Here is an 18,895-nt window from a genome sequence, read left to right as displayed (position 1 = left end):
ATATGGAAAGACTGAAAGCTTAGGCTGGCTGGCTGAAATTAAGTCCATGTGCATATGCCCCATTCACAAATCCTCTCCTGTAGCATTATAGAATTGTAAAGTGTCAACTTAATGATTACCTCAGAATCTTTGAAAAATGTCTGCATATTTCATCTAATGTTTCAAAATTCTACATTCAGATATGCTGCTTTAACACAGTATAAACACGTTTTATAGTAAGGATATGCACAAATGCAGACACTATAAGACATCAAGTTGTGATTCATGTTGTTTCAAAGAAATGTGTTTCCATAAATACTTGAGGGTGCAATAAAAAGACAAAGTTGCTTCATTCAACTTCAGAGTACATTCACTAAAAGCTTCCATGGAATTCTTGTAAAATACCCAAACAGGAGATTTCCATGTCTGTTTTTAATCATCCCCAATTCAAAAAGCTCTTCCAAATATGCTGGATCGAGCTTTAAAAGTAGCCATAGAAACATTATTAAACATTAGTAGGTTGATTAGTGATTTTACAAAGAACTAGTTTTTTATTCTGAAGATGTGTTCCAGAACACCGGAAGTTCCTCTCAGCGGAAGCGTGTGTATCACTCATTGCGATGTGCAATATTTAAAATAGGCAAAGCATAAGACTAAAGAGCTATTAGTTTTTTTTTTCTTAACAAAAAAAAAAAAAAATGCTGCTTAGAAAACGGAATAATAATACTGTGTCCTATCTTTGGAGACTGGAGTTCATTGGAGATGCAACGGGAAAACAAAGGTATATTATATTCAATGCGCATTCATTAGTGGAAAACTGAAAGAGGATTGTTTGAGGTGACAAAAGCTGTATTGTGACCGCGGCAGGTCGTTCCTATAGGTTACATCATTCACGGATCATCTTTCTGTCTCTGAACTAAACCTCACAATAGGCCTAACTTAGAATTTCACATAACTTACTCAGATGTTAATGATTGTGTAACCAATTAAACAGCTTTCGGTTCCACACTGTTGGCATCTTTTGTAAACAATGCACCACCGTATACTGCGTTAAAATCTATAGTAATATTAAGTAGTACAGTTTGTCAGTACTAGTATAATGTAGCATTCGTTAAAACATGTTGCAAATTCTATAATATATGCAGTAGCTATAATATAGCCTACTTTGCTTTCTATCGTTCAATAACACTATAGTATTTATAAATAACTAAAATAGTCTATTTTTTTATTCGAGTATTGAGCTCTTTGAGAAAAAGAGCCTATTAGAACATTTATTTTATGAGTTAATATTTGTCTTTACACGATAGAGAGAGAATAAAGTGAAAATAAAATTATATGTGTCAGAATGAAGAACTGACGCTCCTCTACCATTAATATTGCTTCATTATCAGTGTCTATTCTTCGTTTCCACTGATAGGGGGCAGTATGTGCCACACAATGAACTTCCTCCAGTGGGAGGTAAATATAACTGCACACTGAACTGAAGCCCTTTACTGTCATCCATCTACATATCTTTCTTAGTATAAAAATCCACTGTGATTTAAAATATAACACAATCTGGATAGAGGAGTGTATTTAAATAACTCATCCATTTCATGTAATTGTTTTGTGAGAAAGTTTTCTTGAGGTGATAATTAATGGGCTCGTAGACTATTTGGGCAGTGTGCCTGTCTATAATGCTTTTCTGAGTCTCCCTTTCTCTTTTCTTTCTGTTTAATTACCCTCCCAGCACCCCCACGTCCGGGTCAAGAGTCTCTCCCTTTCTTTTTCTCTCTTCACCTTCTAATCTGTTCTCATTATAGTCTTTTTTGTCAGTCTCCACCCAGTCTAAAGTAATCTAATGTTGTGAACTCTTAAAGTATGGCTGCTAAACAACTGTCCACATATCGTCTGGGAAGACCACATGCTTTTGCAGTCTTATTCTTATTTTCCAGAACGATCCCTTAATTATTTTTATAGTCTTGTGCATCTTAGTATGCACTTCATTGTCTCTGAGTGTGGGAACTTATGGATGAATGGAATATGCTCTATATTTTATAGCATGTGGCTGTTTTAATTAGGCTAACAAGCCTTTAATTTCAATATAACATACAAAGTAGTCAGAGTTATTCAGAATAGGCTACATCAGTTATGATTAGTCATGAGTAGGGCCAGACAGAATCTGTGGACATTTTTTCTTATTTCTGCGAAGAATTTTGTGAAAAAAAATCTGGGAATTTATGTGTAATGATTTTGGGAGTATCATAACAAAAAACTTAATATATAAAATAAAAGTAATACATTATTAACTTTTAGTTAATGTTTACTATGAAAATCAAATTAGATCCACTTATTTGGTGGACAAAGCAAGTCTCTAAAATAATATCTACAGAATTACTTTACAAACTTTATTGTAAATAAATCATATGATTTTCATATTAGACAATAATATTACTGAAATAAAAAAAAAATGAATAAATGTAAATTTACACACATTCACAAAATAAAAAATGGACTCAATTATAGGCAAAAAAATCTGTGGAATTTAGTGGATTTAGTGAATCTGTGAAGGCCTAGTCATGAGACCTATAAAGTTGAAGTCTAAATTATTATCTCTCCTATGATATATATTTTTATATAGAAATTTCATGAAATTTTGTTTAACAGAGCAAGGAATTTTTCACAGTATAATATTTTTCCATCTTGAGAAAGTCTTAATTGAATAATTTCGGCTAGAAAAAAAGCTGTTTTTATTTGTTTTTGATTGGGTACAGAACAAAGTTCGCGTAAGTTTTCTCCGGGTGATCCGGTTTTCCCCACAAGTCCAAAGACTAAGCTAAATTGTGTGTTGTGTATGTGTGTGAACGAGTGAGTATGGATGTTTACCAGTGATGTGTTGCAGCTGGAAGGGCATCAGCTGGATAAGTTGGTGGTTCATTTCGCTGTGGTGACCCCAGATTGATGAAGCGACTAAGCCAAAAAGAAAATGAACGAATGAATGAAAATGCCACTGCGTCACCATGAATGAAAATGTTCATATGATTTATTTACTATACAGTTTGTAAAGTATATTTTTTTGTCTTTTAGTAAATAAATTATATGAGAAAATTGCTTTGTTTACCAAATAAGTGGATCTAATTGCATTTGCATTGTTAAATAAAAGTTCAAAAGTATTTTTTTATTTCATATACTAACTTTTTAGTTATGATACTCCCAAAACTACAAATCTGCTGCTTTTTTTTATTCTCATCAGAAATAGCAAAAATGTCCGCAGATTCTGTCTGGCCCTACTAATTACCCTAATTTGCCTAATTAACCTAATTTAACCTAGTTACATCTTTAAATTGCACTATAAGCAGAATAATAGTATCTTCACACTAAGAAATACAGGGTCATTTAAACCCAAAGTTGGTAGAATATGGACTAACCCAAATATTGGGTTAAATCTGGTCCTATTAATTTAATTAGAAAATTAACTTAACTGTTGGGTTAGTCCCTATGACACCCAGAATTGAGTTAAATAACCCAGTATTTTATAGAGTGTTAAAAATATCTAATAAGCTATTAAGCACTCTCATTATGGCAAAGATAAAACTAATTCATTATTAAAAATTCATTATTAAAATTAGTGTTTAGAAATGTGTTGAAAAAATATTTGCTCCATTAAACTGAAATTAAAGAAGAAAATATTAAAAAAAATTTAAATTTAACAGGAGGGCTAATAATTCGTCATTTTCTTTAGTTTTGCGATATTGAATTCAAATAAGAATTTCAAGTACACTGTAAAACAGTTAAGGTAACTCAAGCTGTTTGAGGAAACATCCGATTGTGGAAAATTAAGTTTTTCAAACCAATTGATTTCAGTTCTGCAAACTTATATATATTTGTTTATTTTGAGTCATATATATACACATGTTATTTGTGTTCATATTGTCAAACATAAATTATTAATTACTTAAACAATTTAAGTTCATTTAATTGAACAAATTAAGTCCAAAAAACTAGCTACAGGTACCCAAATGGTTTGGTATTGTTTCTAGCATAAAACAGAATTAATGGATTCATAACTGATTCGGTTTGAGTTCTACTTAATATAATTACTTTATGAGTTGCCAAGACTCTTTTAATTAATTCACTTTTTAAATTATTTCACTAACTAATAATTAACTTGTAAAAAATTATAAGTTTATTTTATTTAAATCAGTGTATGATTTATTTCACAACACTTGGATAACAGAAATCAAACTGTTTAGATTGAGTCTCACGTGTTGCTTTTGGTCTTCTGGTAACTTTTTTCCAGTGTGTATTAAGGTAAATGGAGATTTAAGATTTGTGTGGGTGAGCGAGCAGGACTCAACCTCTCCACCGCACACCACAGACACTAACACACATGCTTCAGCAGATTATGACCACTAATCTCACTTTATGGCATGCTGCCTCAGGACGAACACTCACACATTCACTTTCTCTCTGATCTGCTGCTGCACACACATTCAGCTGGACGCTGGCCAGGCATCAGATCACTGTCAGTTCAGCTGAAGTGAGTGGATGAATGAATTCAAGATGAGATTTCTGTGACTGTAATAAGAGTAGCTGTACTCCTGTTGATAAAAATGACAGTTGACACTTGTGGCGCACAGTGGCTTCAAAAGTTTTGAATACTGAAGTCACATGTAAAATGTAGGAATGTTTATTTGCCCAAGTAACATTTCTAATAAAATATATAACATAGTTATTGAAACTAGGCATGGGCTGGTATAGGATTCTGATGATATAATAACCTTGGATAAAAAGTATCACAGTTTAACGGTATTTTCACTACTGCTCTAAAATATATTCTTTTTAAGTGTCTGGGTAAAAAAACAGAAAAATTTTTCCCCTTTGAAGACAATATATTTTATTTTAAGAAACATATTTTTAAAAAAAACAGTATTTTGGAGCAGTAAACATGTCAGGCTAAATAATTCAAATGAATCATTGACATCTGCTGTCTTCATTAGTTTAAAATGGCGTCTGGATATCTTTTCGCTGGAGATTCTGTTGTTTTAAAAAAACAACAACAACAAAATATATGAATAAAAAATTCTACACACACCTTAGGAATGGTATAACAGAAAATTTTGTCTGTTTTAAAACCTTGACTTTTATAAACCGCGGTATACTTTGAAAACTATTATCAACCCCTGACTAATTGAAACAGTTATTTACACCCCTTATTCTTGGCTCCTCCTGGAATTTTTATTTTATTAAGTCCACATGAGCCGGAAGCTGCAACTTTTTTTTGTTTATTTATTTATTTTATTGTGACACAGTTCCTAGAGAAACAATATGGAAAGGCAAACCAATGGGCGTGGCATGTTTTTTTTCTGCAGCAAGCTGAATGGATGTAGTAAAGTGGGCATTTCATTCAGAAAGTTGGGGAAAAGGGCTTGGGAAGAGACTAAACACTAAACGCCTCCTTCTCACCATTTCTGTTTGTTGTCTAAACTGACAGTTGGAGCAGCAAAAAATGTAAGCCACGCCCAATTCCTAAGATATACAGTTAAAGTCAGAATTAATTGCCCCCCTTTGATTTGTATTTTTATTTTTAAAATATTTCCTAAATGATGTTTACCAGAGCAAGGAAATTTTTACAGTATGTCTGATAATATGTTTTATTTTGGAGAAAGTCTTATTTGTTATGTTTTGGCTAGAATAAAAGCAGTTCTTAAATTTTTATGAACCATTTTAAGGTCAAAGTTATTAGCCCCTTTAAGCAAATTTTTGTTGGGTTGTCAACAGAACAAACCAACGTTATATAACAACTTGCCTAATTACCCTAACCTGCCTAGTTAAGCCTTTAAATTTCACTTTAAACTGTATAGAAGTGTCTTGAAAAATATCTAAAATATTATTTACTGTCACCATGGCAAAGATAAAATAATTCAGTTATTATAAATGAGTTATTAAAACTATTATGTTTAGAAATGTTAAAAAACCTCTCTGTTAAACAGAAATTGGGGGAAAAAATAAACAGGGGGGCTAATAATTCTGACTTCAACTGTACGTAATCTGACAATTGAACTGAAAACAAACAGGAAATGCATTTTTAGATTTCAATTTAAGATTAGAAGGGCAAACATTTTTTTTCTTAATGACATGCACAGATGAATTGTTCACCACAAAACTAGCAATGTGAGCTAACAAAATCATATGGTTAGTTTTGATTTCATGGGGACTTTAAGAGTGAACAAACGGTCAAATTTCTGAAATGGAAGTCATGAGGAAAGAATTAAAAGTTGATGATAGTGTCATGATTCATTCATGTTTTCTTGATTAATGTCTTTGATATTTGTTCTCACTTTTCACTTTAACAGGCTTGTGGTTACCGTCCCCAGCTCTGATTCACATTAAGGCTATGTAAGGAGGCCTGATCTCTGTTTATATGTGTTCATGCCTCTACATGTCAGTGTGAGAAAGGACTGTTTCTGATCAGTGCATTTGAAAGTAGTGTGTGGGCTTTTGTGATGTGTCATTAATAGTTTTGCCATGTGTTAGAAGTTTATCACTCTATAGTAAGCAGCGAGTCTTGCAGTCTCGATGTATGTCAGCATTTAAGTTACAAATATATGTGTGTGCACTCAATGCTGTTTTGTTGCGGTCTGAAGATGCTCTTGAAGTTCGGGGCTTTTGTGTTGTTGCTTTTTTTAGCATCTGGGGGTTTGAAAAAAAGTTGGATTTACTTGGCAAACACAAGAGGCAAGACCCTTTTAAAGCCACTTCAGAAGTGAAAAAATCTAAGGAAAAAGTCTCAGTTCACAATTTACTTGATTTATGTTTCACTTGACATTTTGAGAATAAACAGTGACAATCAGCACTTTGTGGTGTCAGCAGAAAGCACTGTGACACTGATGTGTATACTGTACCCACATAGCAAAATTTCTCTGGCCCACACAATCAGCTTTTAATTGGCCCACATGCTGCATGAATTACAGTACATGATTGGACCAAATCTGGCTTCTATACAAAGGCCAAACATGGACCATATCTGGTCCAAGTCTCAGCCAAGTTAAGAACCCATAACTGGGCCAGATATGTTGACTGCATCACTGCAATAAATTTGATAAACCCATTTAGCATTTCACTTTTTGGTCATGCTTTTTCTTGAAGTGACTTAATTTTTTTTCTTCTCAAAAATAATTTAAACGTATTTTAAAAGTGGGTCAAGTTAGGCCAAACTTACGTTGATCACATAAAAATTTTTAACATCTAGGCCAAATGTTAGTCTTGAGTGCCACCTATAAGACGATGCCACCTCTGCCAAACCCAGGCCATGTTTGGAAAACATACTGTATGCCAGTCCAAGACAAATGCCTGCTGTACCAGCTTTATGCCAAATCTGGCAGGCAGAGTAAAGAGAGATGCAGATTGACAAAGTATCAAATGACAAATGAAAAAAACTTACATACTGTTTGCTTTATTTGTCCGTCTGATTGTGCATGAAATTTATAAAAATCCAAACTGGTAAAACAACTGAAAATACCATTATGAAATAATAATTTTTCTCCAATACATGATGGCCAAAATTATTTCCATTTCTCATAAAATATTCGTAAAAGTAGCATTTTAAAGTGTGTATTGTCAAGAAAGAATAACATTTTTGGAATCAAGAATAACTAATCAAAGCTGTATTTAAGCAGTTTTTAGACTTTACATTGAAATGACATTATTCACTTGTTGCATTTAAAGTTATTATTTCCACTTTTTTCGTGTTAGTGTGAATTAATTTTATTATTAACATATTAATTATTGTACGTGAAATTTAAGACCTTTTTATAAATATGCTTTACATAATTTACGTTAACGAAAAAGTTTGCTAATGCCTTTATTTATGTTTATTGCATAGTAAGCATCATTTATGAAGCAAATCGACAGCCTGTTATGTAGTATGAATAAATAAATAAACAAATTGAAACTTTAAAAAGATTATTATTTAAAATGATTTAAATAAAAAAGTAATAATAAATAGATATTAAATAAATAGAATTATCTACAAATAATTCAATTTTAATTGTTTATTTTCAAGTATTGTAAAAAAGAAATTACAAAAGATTTTGAAATGTCTATTTTTGTCTCTTTTCTTTTCATTAAACAATTGTGTTTGTATTTCTTAAAGGTGATTTTAACTGAACTTCTGTATAAGTGTGCTATGCTTTGCTTTCCAATAAAGCATTTTTGCAAAAGTAGATAAAGCTGATAGAGATGCACACGCCTGATTGTCTAAAATTAACTTTAGCTCTGCCGCTAAAAACTTCCTGTCAACAGAAATGTGTTAAAACTGAACACAGTATATGTGCAGTTAAAAAAGACCTAGATTTTTAATGGTGTGCAGAGAACTCATAGAAAAAGAGGACGTATGTATGGGTGCGGCCAATGGAGGACTAGAGAATGATTGATAAGTGATGAATTCCACTACTCCACTGATTAATATCAGCCTATTTAAGTCAGGAAATGAAACCTCCTGAATGTAACTTCTGCATTGAGGATAACAGAATTCTGTAAATCGAATTATTCATTTGTATCCAATAAATTGCTAATATGTTAAACCTTAAAGAAAAACCTCTCCTGACCTTCTTTTAATTGAACACACGTAGAATTTATTAATTATTCCAACACAACCATCATTTTAATTTCTTCTAGCAACCCCTTCATCATAACCACATCCGTCATTAAAAAATGGATGAACCAGCATTTTTAGTGTTAGTTTTACACAGAACAAAAGAAATCATAAAGCACATCTGTTTTTTCCTTCACACTCCCTATCACTTTCTTATGCCTGTGAAAATATGTCTGAGCATTACTGCTTCTCAGCATCTTTAGCGGTGCGTCTGTCTTCTGAAGCGAAGCTCACTGTAAAGGCAGCCTGGGGGAGCGTTTACACAGCACTAATGTGCATGAAATAGAGGATTAGGTTTCGAGGTGGGAGGGGAACGGACATCTTAGGGCCCAGTGGCTGCTGTGCCGTGTTCGTGTTCCTCATGGGAAGGCTTATCCTAATCGCCCCACTGTCGCACCGGCCCCCCTAGGGCCCCTACACAACACCCAGGGGCCCCAAGTCTTTAATAAAACAGGGTTATGAATGTATTTGTCTTAATGCTCCACTACTGGTGGTGTTTGTGGGTGGCAGAGCGCAGATGAGAGGAATGGTGCCGCCTTTGAATGGCAAAAACTGTGTCCAGTTTAACGGAGCCACTTTAAGCCGATTTTTTTCGGGTCACATCGGCACCAATGAGGGATTAACTTTGTTCACATCAACGCCCGATTGAGATCTCGGCCCCGCTGCATCCTGCATCTCGCTCTGAGGAGAAAAGGTCCACAGTTGCCCAATTTGTACCAGCCAGGGAGAAGAAAGAATGGCCCATCCTATAGAAGACAAAAAGAAAAAAAAATTAGCTCAGTTTTACTGCTTTTATGTTGTTGTTGTTGTTGTTCAGTCCTTGTCTGAGAGAATTAAAGCTTTTCCCACAAGGGATCAGATAGATGGTGAATGCAGTGTCTCTGATTCTCAAAAGGAAAGGCTTGTTCTCACAGGCATCAGCGTTTGATTGTTCTGCAACAAACAGGTGCTATTAGGCTGTGGTTCCACCAAATAGCCAGTTCGAAATGCCCCTCTCTTTTCTAAAAACGTCTAGATGTGATTGTTTTTTTCCTCTTTTTTTATTATTATTAATATTATTATTATTTTTAGTTCACTTTTCTCGCCATAAATCGGAATCAGACATACTTTAATAACCCCCAGAGGAATCTAGATCAGTATTTCTCAACCACTTTCCTGGAGGACCACCAGCTCTGCACATTTTCCATGTCTCCTTACCTAAACACCTGAATCTGATCATCAGCTCATTAGCAGTGGTTGAAATACCTGTAATGGGTGTGACAAAGGAGACATCCAAAACATGCAGTGCTGGTGGTCCTCCAGGAAAGTGGTTGAGAAACACTGGTCTAGATGATATGGAATATCTATTCAAGAGTTAGAATGCTGTCATATTTTTTTCTTTTTAGTTTTTGTCATGGATGGGATGACTCTTGCATTGGACTGGGCCGATAAATGATTTGTCGAATCGTGATAAAATGTCAATAACAATGCTCTGGACTTTTTTAAACTGTATTGATCTAAGAGCAAGCACACTGCAGAAATCTGCAACAATGGGAATCTAGAAGTGTGTTCACATTAGAGATGTACATAATTTGCCCACTGAAGATTTATCAGCCGAAATTGTTATGCCACTTATTAGGCCCTCTAATTTCTGTGGCTTTAGTTATTGTTTGTGTACTATTTTAAATCTGGAAGCATTAACAACTGATATGGAAATATATCATTATCGTTCAATATGGAAAATAGTTATCGAGATTGCATTTTTGCCATATTGCCCAGCCCTGCTCTTGCACCATAAGTAGCAACTTTCAAATTGCTGATTTGAAAGGCTGTCAGTTCAGCAAATCTATGTAAACCTGTTATAAAATATTTGTAGGGAAATAGTTTTACACTATGGAATATTATGAAGTCCTATGAAAATTAGAAATTGGACTACACCTTATTTGGATCTGATTTTGTAGTTAGTTTGTTTTTTTGGTACTTGTAAGTATAAAGAACTTGTTCCATTGTTGAGTTTGGTGTAGTCATCTGTACAAGCACAATGTTTTGATTAGTCAGTCTGGTATTTGCCCTACTCCAATGTGATTGGATGCTGGGAAGCAAGTGACAGTGCATTTTACCCAAAGCTGTGCATTAAAAAAAAAAGAAAGTGCGCAGTGGTCAGCCTGAAATATTGCATCATCATTCTGCTCCTTTTTTAGCGGCCATCTGTTGGTCAATAGGGCAAATCTAGTCATCATCATGACCAATGTTGTGAAACCTCTGTGTGGAAATTTTTTGCTCTTTTGACAAGTTCCCACACTTCCTTTTGAAAATAATGTATTTTGCTGATGAAAACAGGCAGAACAATAACAAACGTGACTGGACCTTTTGCTCAAAAAGTAAATTTTATTTTATCTTATAAGCATCACATTAGTAGAATGTTGTATGATGTAGGCATAGGCCGGTATAAGATCAGGGTGTTCTTAAATAACTATTAAAAGTTAATAAATGAATTATGAAAAAGTTAAGGCCCATAAAAAGTGTTAAAAAGTCTTAATCACGTTTTTACAAGGTCTTACATTTTGTTCAAGCATTGTCCAAAGTGTTTGACTCCAAAAAAACATAAATATATTTATTTTTCTCCGAAAGTTAACAATAGCGTGCTCGATCCGTGCGATGAGTTCGGTTTGGGGTATATCCAGCAAAGCTCTTCTGTCCGGGTGATGTCATGTAATTTGCGACAAACACGGGAAGGTGATGTGATGCTCTCCACATGTAGCAAAACCAGAAAACAAAACAGACGGCAAAATAAGAAAATGTAAGTTTACGTTCTCCAGGTTGGGGAAAGACGACTTTAAACAGTGGTTGAAGCCTGTCACTGAAAGCAACCACATAATTTATTCTTTCAGGCTTCTTTCGAGCTCATCTGAGTTCTGTTGCATGGTTGTGCTCCATATATTTATTCAACTATAACTGTTTATTAACACCTGTTTATTGAATTAAAGTTTTGATACTGTAAAACTTGAAGTGGCGATGAGGTCGTAACTCTGAGAAGGTCTTTAAAAAGTCTTAAAAAGGTATTGCAATTACTTTTAGGATTCCTGCATATACCCTGAAAATACTGACGGTAATAACCTTGGAGACAAATATCATGGTATTGCGATTCTTTTTAAATGTCTCTGTAAAAAAACAACAATTGAACACAATATATTTTATTTTAAGAAATATTTCGGAACAGTAAACATGTCAGGCTAAATATTTAAAATAAACCACTGTCTTTTACTGTCTTTGATTAGTTTTAAAAGCACAGTTTGATGTGGAAGCTCCTTTGCTGCTGGATATACTGTTGGCCTAAAAAACGAAATAAAATAGTAGTAAAAAATAGGTTAATAAAAAAAAAAAAAAACTTACCACAGGAACGGGATAACAAAAAGTGTTTGCGATTTTAAAAACAATTAAAACATTTTAAAACACTTTTCCAAACTCTGGTAAACCTTGAAACTGGTTACCGTCCCATTACTAGTGTAATTCATGTGAAACTGAAACACAAGATTAGAATTAGACTTTAGTTTAGAGCCTATACTTAGAAATAAAATGAACAGATAACCCATAGTGGAATTTAAAAGCCATTTCTGTGTAAACAGCCCTTTAATTAGCACAAGTGTGTTGAATGTGATTGCCAGCATATATTCACAGCAAACAGGTGTGCTTCTGACGGTCTTTACACCTGTCAATAACATTAATGGCTTTTCTGTCAGTTTCCCACAATAACGCAGCCTCTGCCCTGAAGCTGTTCACGCAGCTTTGACACCATTTTCATTTGTAAAACACAATTAATCATAAAAACCATTGTGACTGTGGAGAGTCTTCGAGGCGGTTCTGATTGTTTCGGGTTGAGATGTGTATGTCGGCTAGTATCATGTTTACCATTTTCTCCTGGCTCATTCTCCCTGTGTTATTATCTATAATCATATGAGTAAACAAACTCTCTAAAATCTACATAATTAATGCTGGCCTTGTCAGCTCCTCTGGGCTTCTCTCTAATCTATTTTTCGAACACACTCTCATTATAAACATAAAAGACGGATTCATAAATGTGCCAGAGTAGAGAACAGACTCAGTCGAGCAGTCGTGGTGTGAAAAGAGAGGAGGAGAAAGAGTCAGATTGGAATATGTTTACTTTAACTCAGCAATGTTAACAACAAAGCTTAATGATACTTACAGTAAACATCAAACACAGTTTGATCTAAAAGCAAAAGTGGGTCAAAACATTTATTCTAGAGTTTACTTCAAGTTTGTCACATCACTACTAATCGAGTTTTGCACTTACAGTTTTTCATGATTGCTAACACAATAAAATGAATCTTTTGCCATGATTGGCAAAACCGTACACTCAAGGAGCAAAACTCAAGGCTAGATCGGCACAACTGTAAGCACATTGTCAGCTTCACACTTTTTGCAAACATTACACACAGTGATTTGCAAATCACTAAACACACTTGGATGCTTTTGACACAGAGTTGGAATTTCCTTGCAATTTCAAAACAAAGGCCTTCAAATGAACACACACATGAACCATAGGTTAAACACAGCCATCAGGTGTGCGCACACACACTGCTGCAAAACTGTAGACACACCAATCAGCTGGAACCACAATAAAAAAAGCTATGTATAAACTATTAGTCTTCAATAAATGTTTACAGTTGTATAGCTATAAATATTAGTCTTCAATAAATATGGAAGGCAATGTCAAAGTATGGAGCACAAAAGATAGAAAGATGGGTAAACAGTAGACAGGGGATGGGATTTATTATTTTTTTATATTGAAATATATACATCACCAGAAAGCTAAATAAATACGCTTTACATTTGTAGTACAAACTGATCTAAATTGAACTTTAATCCTATTCTGAAAACTGGACTGACAGTTTCAATTTGAATTTACTTAAACTTCTATGTTAAGCTGTTTTGACACAAACATATACATTTATTTTTGAAATTCTATAAATTTGGATGCAACTAATCATGATTCATTTGTATGTGTGTTTGTGTGTGTGCGTGTGTGTGTGTGTGTGTGTGTGTGTGTGTGTGTGTGTGTGTGTGTGTGTGTGTGTGTGCGCGTTTGTTCTAATGCAATTCTAATACAAATACTGTTAAGAATGACAAAAACAACACCAATAAACTAAATTTATCTGAAATAAATGTAATTTAATGTGTATTTTTTATAGCGCATTTATTGTGGATGGCCATACACCCAAAGCGCTTCACAATCATGAGGGGGTGCTCCACACCACTACCAGTGTGTAGCATCCACTTGGATGATGCAATGACAGCCACAGGATAACGGCGCCAGTGCGCTCAACACACACCAGCTATTGGTGGAGTGGAGAAACAGTAATACAGCCAATTCGGTGGATGGGGATGATTGAGAGCCCATGATGGTTAAGGGTTGAAGGAGGGAATTTGGCCAGGACACCAGGGTTATACCCCTTCTCTTTAACGAGAAGTGCCACGGGATTTTTACCATCCACAGAGAATCAGACCTCGGTTTAACGTCTGATCCAAAAGTCAGAATAAAAAGTTAGGTAGTTGGATGGATGGATGGTTGGTTGGTTGGTTGGTTGGTTGGTTGGTTGGTTGGTTGGTTGGTTAAGTGGATGGATGGATGGATGGATGGATGGATGGATGGATGGATGGATGGATGGATGGATGGATGGATGGTTGGTTGGTTGGTTGGTTGGTTGGTTAAGTGGATGGATGGATGGATGGATGGATGGTTGGTTGGTTGGTTGGTTGGTTGGTTGGTTAAGTGGGTGGGTGGATGGATGGATGGATGGATGGATAGATGGAGGGACGGACGGACGGACGGACGGACGGACGGACGGACGGACGGACGGACGGACGGACAGACAGACAGACAGACAGACAGACAGACAGACAGACAGATAGATAGATAGATAGATAGATAGATAGATAGATAGATAGATAGATAGATAGATAGATAGATAGATAGATAGATAGATAGATAGATAGATAGATAGATAACATTAATTTTTGGGTGAAACACATCAGCAAACACACAATATCAACAAATGAGGGACTAAAACCAAGACCAGCTAAATGCAATAAAGTGAGTTTATTTACAAAAATAGTGATAATAATGAATGCCAAAAATATGTATATAGAAAGATCATTAAATATTTACAAAGAGACATTGAACTTCACAGATAACAAATGAAGATGTTTGACCAGATATGGGAGAGTTGGAGAAATGAGACGCGGGCGGCATCCAAACAATAGAAATAAATAAAACAAAACAATCTATTTGGCCCAACCTCTACCCTAACTATCCAAAAGAAAAATATAGAAGTTATTGAAAAGAAATCTTCGCGTCTATTACGCACTACCTAACCTACGCTAATATCTGATGAGAAAACAAAAAGTACAGTAGGTGGAGCACGCCCCTTACCTAGTGTGTCTAATACAGAGATATTCAAACTACGTGTGCACAATGTATGTCGCACGACATTCTTACCTGTCCCACTCTCCAACCTCAGATGCGCATGACACTGACGGTAGACAAATGGAGAATGGATATATATGTATATGTCATATATACTTTATGAACAAACATAAATAGAAACAAAATCATACAATACTATTTTGTTACACAGATATTTAAATTTATATAATTTGCATCAAACCCATATATATTTTATATCTTAATAAACATGATTTTTTTTTCTAATATGTGTGTGTGTGTGTATTTATATACACGTATATAAACAAACTTATTATTTAGATGCAGTTAATCATGAGTAATTTGTGTGTGCGTGTGTTCTAATGCAACTCTAATACAAATACTGTTAAAAATGACAAAAACAACACAAACTAAACATGAAAATAAAAATGACCTCAATGAAACAATCAGTAAAAATAATAACTCAAATAATTACTACAGTCTACAGAGTATTAAATGTAAACTTTTGTTTGTTTGAACAATGTTTCTAAAAAATTATGACCAATTTTTTCCCTCGGTTATTGTTTTTCCTTTAAACAATTAGTTTCTGTGCAACATGGCTTGGTCAGTCTTTAGAGACAGAAATGCGTAAATCACAGCTCTGGATTCATCTGTGCCCTCAAGGCAAAGTCATTGCAATGGCTGTCAGCTATAAAAACAGTACTTGTCCTCTGCTTTTGATCAAGGTCATGCGTGGCCCCACATACAGAGGCAGTGATTGAATCCTTCAACACACAAACAACACAAAGATTGTGCAGATTGTCAATCTTATAAGAATGTTTTTCCAATGTACAGAATGGATAAGTAATAGCTAAATGAGATGAGTGAAGAAAGAAAAAATCTGTGAAATTCTGTATAAATATAAGAAAAACAGTATCATTCTGCAGGTGCAGTGGAAGAACAAGCACGGGGGGCCTCAGAGGAAACACATCGCACATATAAAATCAGTCACATGTCGTGACCTCTGACTTTTGGGTGGCTGCAGCTGCAGTGGGCGGTAACAACTCTAGTTCCTGTCAGTTCCTTATTTAGCTGCTCTCTGATTGGCTCATGAAGTTAAGAATCCGCAAAGTGACAGCTTGATTAATCCTCTGCACATCTGGGTGGAGAAGAGCACTGTAGCATTTGTGGGAGAAAGAAATTATGAAGACGAAACAAACAGTATACAAAAACAGAAGATTGTGCATAATTCATGTCAAAAAAAAAAAAGAAAAACTTAAAAACCACTGAGGTCACCATTCACACCATTACTGCAACCAAAAATTACAGAGTGACTGACAATGGAGGGAAAACAAGGACTGTGGTGAGAAAGAGAGAGAGAGAGAGAGAGAGATTTGTTGAAAAGATGCCTAGAACATTTTAAGCAATTATCTCACAATGTTTTGCTAAGTTATTGCACTTCATGTAAATGTCATGTGTAATGGCTTTATTGGTGGGTGATGCCAATTTGGTGTACATTTTTAGTTGATTAAAGAGGATTTTTAAAGTTTCCGCAAGTGTTTTTTAAAAGTCTTAATTCATTTTTATGTGAATTAAGGCCTTAAAAATCTAAATTAGAGATGTGCTTTATTTAATGTTACTATTCTGTTTTGCTTGTGCTTTATTGACTATTAAACTGTTAAACCCTTTTTCAATACATATACTGTCTTTAGAGGACATGAAGAGTTGTGTTTATAGCAACTGGTCTGGTTTAAGAGGCATATAGGTAAATACATGGGTCGGATCAGAAGGTAAGAATTCAACATTCAAGTGGTTGAATCAGAATTATTGAAGCCTTAACAAACTTTATGTAAAAAATTATTTAAGTTGAATTTAAATGTTGCTATAATCACCTCTTATGCTCCCTTTACATAATACATTGTTCACAATTCAGTACTGTATTTCTTCCCTTAATTTTTCCCCTTGTCTTTAGTTGGTCTTTAAAATGCCTATATTTACTCACATAAAACCAGCAGAAGCCCTGAATTAGTAAAAACTGATTTTTGTGTGGGTTTTTCTTGCTAGTCCAACTTGTTATGAAGGCCTAAAAATAAAACGTTTACATTCATTTTATCTTTATTTTAATTCTCACAATAATGCATGTCAATGAAAGTGATTGATTATGTTTATGGGTGGATCTTTATCCTTACTTTTGGTAACACTTTTAATGTTCCTTTTGAGTATTAGTAGACTGTCTGCTGAATATCTGTTGATACTGCTTCCTCAACAGACATTTAACTGAATATAAGAAACTTTGCAAGTGCAACTTAATCCAACCCTAACCCCAACCTAACAGTCTATTTATAATCTAATGAGATTTAGTTCGCATGTAGATGCAATGTAACTTTAATTCAACAAACAAACCATCAAAATAAAATGTGACCTTACTTTTTTTAAATTGTGAAGCAAATTTTCATACAATTTGCATCATACAGAATTTGGTGTTGTAAAATAATTACATTTTCACCATGATTTTATTAGAAATTGTTTGATATGCCACTGCTATATAATGCTCCTTCTGGATGAACTATCTTCTTGTAAATGATGAGAAAGTTCACTCAGAACTGACAATTCTGTCACATTTACTTAACCTTTACTTGTTTCAAACTTGTTTGACTTTCTTTCTTCTGTTGAACAACAACAAAAAAAAGAAGAAGATATTTTGAAGAAAACTAGAAACTGTAATCATTTACTTTCATAGTATTTGTTTTCCCTGCTATGGAAGTCAATGAAAACAGGTTTTCAGCTTTCTTCAAAATATCTTCTTTTGTGTGTTCAGAAAAAAATGAAGCTCACAAAAGTTTGTCTTGAGGTAAATAGTTAACTATTCATTAATAATTTAAGAATTAATGAATTGTCTTTCCTTCTATTTTCAGGCCTTTAACTGGAGGTGACAGCTTTCCTGAAGAGCGATGGGTATTTCCACATCCAGTGTGACTGGCACGAGCGAGGAGAATGGCAGTCCTCGCAAGTCCACCTGTGAGTGTTTTCTGAAGAGAGGATAGAAAATACAAGTGGAGTGGGTGGCCACCACTCCTCAGTTTTTTTTGTGTGTGCGTCTCGGTGAGCCAGCTCCCATGCTTGCTAAAAATCACCTAATTTTTCACTTGAGTGGCTCTCTTTGGACAATCCACCCCCCCTTCCATCGACCCCTTCAGAATAAAATTCCTCTAGTGAGTGTGAAGACTGCACTCACGGAGCCCCCCCACTCCCCCAGCACACACCGAGGGGCATTGAAAATGCATTAACACCAAATCAATGGAAAACAGTGGAAAAAAAGCGAAAAGAGAGAGGACGAAGAAAAAAAAATCTCCTTAGCAACATAATCTAGATGGCCTCACGAAAGGAGAGGGGAGAGTGAAAAGAAAGAGGAAAAGGGGGAGAGAGAGAGAAAGGGGAGGGGGTTGCTGAGCGTTTAGTGCAGAATAAGAGACTGAACACCGAGAGGTCTTGCACACAGACAGCGACAAAATGGAGAATTAACACAAGAGAAACTGTTCCTATTTAACACCAGGGGAAAAGCGACTATATTAACACCCTCCCATTAGGGGGCAGGGGGACGAGTGGAGGCTGGGAGGGCAGGAGAGACCTCTAAAAACTCTCTCCCAAGGGAACAGAAAGTCAGGAATATATATTTTTTTTCCAGTTTTTGATTGAAATAATATATATTTGTTAAGTTTTTTGATTTACTGATTTTCTTATATATTATAATATGACTGAAATTATTTATATTCATACATTTTTAGGGTTAATTTAAACATTTTAATGAATTATTATATTATATTATATTATATTATATTATATTATATTATATTATATTA

At 34.7% G+C, this 18,895-nt stretch overlaps 1 protein-coding gene and 1 long non-coding RNA gene across 2 annotated transcripts in view; one reads left to right on the top strand and one right to left on the bottom strand.

Moving 5' to 3' along the window:
* The first annotated feature begins 558 nt into the window (after positions 1–558).
* Positions 559–18,895, top strand: part of pdgfra (platelet-derived growth factor receptor, alpha polypeptide) — a 104,604-nt gene continuing 86,267 nt past the window's right edge. The window contains exons 1-2 of the mRNA XM_087296456.1: positions 559–760; positions 17,951–18,053. The gene's annotated coding sequence lies outside the window, so the exon portion shown is untranslated. The remainder of the gene's footprint in view (positions 761–17,950; positions 18,054–18,895) is intronic.
* Positions 8,083–18,895, bottom strand: part of LOC141379564 (uncharacterized) — a 54,796-nt gene continuing 43,983 nt past the window's right edge. Inside the window, exon 3 of the long non-coding RNA XR_015518364.1 lies at positions 8,083–9,360. This is a non-coding gene — a long non-coding RNA (uncharacterized LOC141379564). The remainder of the gene's footprint in view (positions 9,361–18,895) is intronic.

Source organism: Danio rerio, chromosome 20 (genome assembly GCF_052040795.2).
Source record: "Danio rerio strain M-AB ecotype USA chromosome 20, GRCz13ab, whole genome shotgun sequence".
NCBI classification, from domain to species: Eukaryota; Metazoa; Chordata; class Actinopteri; order Cypriniformes; family Danionidae; genus Danio; species Danio rerio.
Note: the sequence above shows the minus strand (reverse complement) of the source record. Positions and strands in the feature narration are given on the sequence as shown.